This window comes from Myotis davidii, unplaced genomic scaffold (genome assembly GCF_000327345.1).
Source record: "Myotis davidii unplaced genomic scaffold, ASM32734v1 scaffold404, whole genome shotgun sequence".
Lineage (NCBI taxonomy): Eukaryota > Metazoa > Chordata > Mammalia > Chiroptera > Vespertilionidae > Myotis > Myotis davidii.
In genome coordinates, this window is record NW_006295824.1 from 1552192 (window position 1) to 1558268 (window position 6077).

Sequence of the window (6077 nt, forward strand, 5' to 3'; positions counted from 1 at the left end):
AAAATCAAATCTGACTGCTACTTATTGAACAGAAACTCAGTAAGGGATGTGTCACATTGAAAGGTTGAGATGCTACCAATGTCTAACCTATTTGAGTTTAAGATTGTACTTATGCATCACTGAACCTGTCTGCAATGTGATGTTACTCTGAGATGGGGCCTTCGGTAGGTAATTCTGTCATGACAGCAGAGCCCTTGTGAATGGATCAGTGCCCTTATAAAAGAGGCCCGAGAGAGCTCCCTTGCCTCTTCCACCATGTGAGGTTACAATGAGAAGACACCATTTATGAGGAAGCTGGTCCTCACCAGACACTGAATTAGCACACCTTGGTTATGAACTTTCCAGCATTCGTAACTATGAAAAATAAATTTTTGTTGTCTATAAGCGACTCAGTTTATGGTATTTTGTTATAGCAGCCCAAACGAACTAATACACCGCTCATTTTTAAGGTCTCATATAAATTCAGCTGAATAAGCAAATGAATGTATACAAGCAGGCATGCAAGTTCATATATGGCTATTTATACACATGAATCACCTTCCTTCACAAGTTGGATTCCCAGGAAAGCAGACTCTGAGGTGGATTTTAGTGGGCAGGATATTCATTAAGGAATACTTTTAGTATAAACTCCTAAAAAGGGGAGAGGAAGAAGCAGAATAGGGCAGATGGAGAAGTTGAGCTGTGGTGCTGATCCAATGACAGCCTTATCCAAGTCCATGGCACTTTGGAGCTAGAATGGCCCTTCAAGGTTATCCTCAGTTGTATCAAGGTGCCTTTCTACCCTTGCAGTGAACCATCACTGGGTAGGGGCGTGGCCTTCGGTAAAGCTTTCCAGCTGAGGCAGTCCCCGAAGGAGCTGTCAACAGAAGGTCCCCAGCACTCCCAGCAGCTGAGGTTGCTTCACTGGTCACAGGGGATCTGGGCAGTGCATCATGAGATCCACCACTGCCCACTTAGAATTTTTTTTTTCTGTTTTGATGTTTTTTTTTTTTTAAAAAAAATTGTTTTATTGCTTAAAGTATTACAAAGGGTATTACATATGTGTCCTTTTTTCCCCCCGCCCTTGACAATCCCCTGGCCTCCTCTACCCCCCAGTGTCTTATGTCCATTGGTTATGTTTATATGCATGCATACAAGTCCTTCGGTTGATCTCTTACCCCCTCCCTCCTGCCCCCCAACCCTCCCTCTAGGTCTACCCATGCTATTGCAAATAGTAAGATTTCACTCTTTTTTATGGTCAAGTAATATTCCATTGTATATATGTATCATAGCTTTTTTAGCCACTGGTCTATTGGGTACAAATATCATTTGATTTCACTTATATGTGGAGCCTAAAGAACAATCTAAAGGAACAAACAAAACAGAAACAGACTCAGATACTAAGAACAAACTTATGATTGCCAGAGGAGAGAGGGGTTAGTGGTCTGGATAAAAAAGGTAAAAAGATTAAGAAGTACAGATTGGTAGTTCTGGCATAGAAAGTAGAGTATAGAAAATACAGTCAATAATATTGTGATAACTTTGTATGGTGCCAGCTGGTTACTGGAAACATCAGGGGGAACACTCTGTAAAGTATATGATTGTCTAACCAATATGCTGTACACCTGAAATGAATACAACATAATATTGAACGTAGTTGAAAAAATTTTTTTTTAAAAAATTAGTCCTTTCTATCCATTGTTCTGGAAACAATTGTATGCAATGTTCTTTAAAAAATCATTTTCTTCTGTCTAAACTTCAATCTATATTTAGTTCCTAAGCCTACCACCACCCTTTATTCTCTTCTTGCATATTTAAAATGTCTTTCACCTTGCTGGATTTCTTATCAGTCTGGACTCTGTTGACAAAATTATCTCTTGGATGCTGTCTTTCGATATTTTACTCCAGTATTTTACTTCTGTTTTTTCTAGTTTGTACTTGAGGAATATCTTAGCAGTTGGGAATATTTACTTGGCTCTTTAAAATCTTTGGCTTTGTGCTGTCTGTATATCGAATTTTAATAGGTCCCCGTTTTCCGGCACATTGAAAGGACAGAGCCTCACTCCCTTACATCATTTCTCGTACATTTTCAATTTTTTCCAGTCCCGACAGGAAGGTTCTTGTTTCTTCTTGCCTAAACTCCAAGTTCATAAAAGTTAATAAATAGATGAAATAGCAGTCCCTATTTGAGTATATTCTGGGATTCAGGCAAGTCTGAACTCATAGGTTGGGCTATAAGAAGTTTATCTGCATGAAGTGAAGTAAAGGCATTTTGCCCTGTGCCATCCGGAAAGGAATGGAGGGAATGGTCAGGTTTGTGTCTTTGATTTAATACAGGGACCCACCCATGGATGAGTCTGACAGAGAGAGGGGCTCCAAAGGAAAGCTGAGAGAGCAGTGATCACAGGGACACCACTGGCCCTGCTCTGGGGCCAAGGAGACGAATGTGACCAAGTGGGGAGCCAGGTCTCTCTCATCTTTAGGGAATCCACTCCAGCTCATGGAGGACTGCAGGACTGAGGGTGATTTGCCAGTTTGAAGATTTGCCAGACACCAGGAGGCAGCAAGCTTGGAGCAGCAGCCTGGTGGCAAACTGGTCTAAAGAACTCTTAAGAGCAGGAGGGTTAAGAGTGATTTTAAGTTGTTCACTGTGTGCTTCCTACATGCTCCACCTCTCTCCCCTCCAATGACCTTCAGATCTTTAGAAACTTACTTACCCTCCCAAACACTTAGTGAGTGGGGCTCTTACTTATTTCATATTACATTGGTGGATATCAAGGAAATGAGGAGTGTATTGTACTTGCAGGATGGAGAACACAGAAGAGCAGGGGCCAGAAACCAGAGTTGGCCTTGACGATATAAGCCCCTGGGGAAACCACTGATGTGTTGGAGATGGGTTGAATATCCTCTGAGGGCCCAATATAATTATATTTAAATTTCAAGGAGCAGGAGACCCTAGATGACCTCTGGGTAACTCAGAAAGCCCACTGCTGCTTGGCATTCTGCTGGTGACCCTGATGAGCACACTACGGGTTGAGTTGTGTCCTCTAAAATTCATATGTTGAAATTCTAATCCCCAGTCTCTCAGAATATGATCTTATTTGGAGATGGGGTCATTGCAGATGAAATCAGTTGAGTTAGGATGAGGTCATCCTGGAGTAGGGTGGTCCCTTACCCCAACATGATGTGTGTCCTTATTAAAAGAGAAGATGTGGACATAGACAGGCACACAGGGAGAATTCCACATGACGAGACACAGAGAGAAGACATCCACCTACAAGTGAAGAAGAGAGGCCTGGAACAGATCCTTTCCTCACAGCCCTTAGAAGAACCCAACCCTGCCGACACCTGCCTCTCAGACTTCTAGCCCCCACAGCCATAAAACCAGACATTTCTATTGTTTAAGACAATTGGTTTGTGGTCCTTTATCAGGAAAGCCCTCGAAAACTGATGCAGCCACTAAGATGAGTCCTGATGCCAGTCACCTCACACTTTATCTTTTTATAGTTGGTATTATAATTTAAAAAAATTCATTTAAAAAAGTGTATCTGATCCTTTTAGTCTTCTATCACCATATATCTACATGTATGTGCTATTTGTTTTAAATCTTCTTACTAGAAGTTTTGCATTCCCCATGATTGTGTGATATTCTTACAACTACTAGATTTCCTATGAACTCTCTGCCCTTTCTCACATTGACTCCTCAATTTTTACCTTTTTATTTTATGTGATATTCTTGTTTTTATTCTATAATTTACACCCTTTGGCATTTCTTTCTCCTCCTGATGAGTTTCATCCACTGCAGACCTAGGATTCTTCTTTTCTTTTCATTTTCTCTCAACAATTCTTCGAATGTTCTCACCTCATGCGATGCATTTTTTAGAAGTTGCAAAGCTATTTCTTTGAAGCAGATATGTTTGATTACTTTTCTTTGGTAAATATAGCCTTTGTTCAAATTTACCTATTTTATTTCTTTTCATCCTTTCACATCCTGAAGTCCATTTAAAAATTGTAAATAATCTACATCTCTTCTGAAAACCCCTTATTATGACCTTCTTTCCTTGGATCCTTTTTATTTTTATTGTCATCCTTGAATGTAACATAGTTATGCCTGAGTCCCTGTATCTTCCTTCCCCCTTTCCCTCACCTTTTTTTATGACAAGTTCTTCATTATTTGCATGGAGATGTCTTCTTTGTGATCAAAGTTTCTCATGAATATTTTCTTACACTATTTCCCTCAATGAATCTAATGAAAACAAAGAAACAGAAACTAGTAAAACTATGTCCGTGGGGGGCAATCTCACAGCTGTTTGAATTTTTCACTTTTCATTGAGTAGTATTAGTTTAATGCCAATGCAGACTATTAAGAAAGTCATACTGATTAGCCATAAATGCCACTAATAAAAACAAAATATTTAGAGTTTATTCCTTTTTAGTATGGTGCAATAACATTTTTTAAAGTATGACTAAGTTCATTGCCTCAATATTTACCTCAAGAGAAATCTTTTACCTCATGATGGCTTTTATTGTTAGTTTTTTCCTTATCTTGAAGAATATTGAACCCACAGTAGAAAGAATAGCTTTAAAAACTTTAAAGAGAACCAAGATGGCGGCATAGGTTAACGCCGGAGTTTGCCGCCTCGAACAACCATTTCAAAAGTGAAACTAAAAGACGGAAGGGACATCATCCAGAACCACAGGAACGGTGGCTGAGTGGAAGTCCTACAACTAGGAGGAAAGAGTAACGCATTCGGACACTCAGAGGACAAATACGCATCTATCAACAAGTGAATCTAAGAATCAAGTGAATAAATAATCTGATGAACAGAATGTACTGGTGATTATAATAGAATCAGGGACATAGAAAGGGAATGGACTGACTATTCTTGTGGGGGGAAGGGGTGTGGGAGATGCGGGAAGATACTGGACAAAAATCGTGCACCTATGGATGAGGACAGTGGGTGGGGAGTGAGGGCAGGGGTGGGGTGGGAACTGGGAGGAGGGGAATTTATTGTTAGTTTTTTCCTTATCTATATAAATATCTGAACAATAAAGATTTAATTATAAAAAAAAACTTTAAAAAAATTTTTGAGCCCACATTTTATCTTAACAATCTTAAACTTTTATGAAAATATTGCAGGCATCACAGTAAAAACCAAAAGCCTTAGGAGGCTATTATATTTTAGTGTCTCAAGTTCATGAGGGAATGTTAATTTCACTTGCCAAAGAAGAGTTCATTATGACTCATTATGGTTAAGACCTTGTAACTGTGGAGCTGTGTAAGTGTGAAAATATGCTGTTACAGACAAATTGAGAATCAAATCCAAATATACCAGCTGAATAGATTGTGAATGAGTCTCTGATGAATTTCCCTTAAAGGTCTTACTTCAAAATTAAACTTAGATTTAGACTTTTCAAAAAAAATTGGAATGTTACCCAATTTTGCTTCTGAGATTATCTTGCCAGGTCTGTAACAAAAAATGGGGTTGAGCTGGTTAAACAAAAAATGTAATCTTTCAAGTGATAAATCAACTTGATATTTTTAAAGACATGATTATGTCATTTCAGAGGCTTTTGATGAGAGGAATGATAGATTTAGAAGAATAAGGGAGGATGGTCTGGAGAGGTAGAAGCTAAGACTTTGGAGTTGCCTTGGAGATGGGGCTCTCGGGGGCAGGAGGAGGTTGCTCATTTCTTTCATAACCATGTAGCTTTGAGGCTAGAGAGAGTGTTGGTGTTTTCCTTGCTTTTCATTCCTATCCAATATAATAAGAGACTAATATGCAAATTGACCATACATCCTTGCACAAGATGGCCACCCCCATGTGGTCAAAGCTGGCCCCTCACGTGGTCACAAGATGGCCACCACAAGATGGCCTGCAAGGGAGGGCAGTTGGGGGCGACCAGACCTGCAGGGGGAGGGCCATTGGGAGTGACCAAGCTAGCAGGGGAGGGCAGTTAGGGGCAACCAGGCCAGCAGGGGAAGGCACTTGGAGGGGACTAGGCTGGCAGGGGAGGGCACTTGGGGGGGACCAGACCAATGGGGAGGGCAGTTGGGGGGGACCAGGCCTGCAGGGAAGTAGTTAGGCATTGATCAG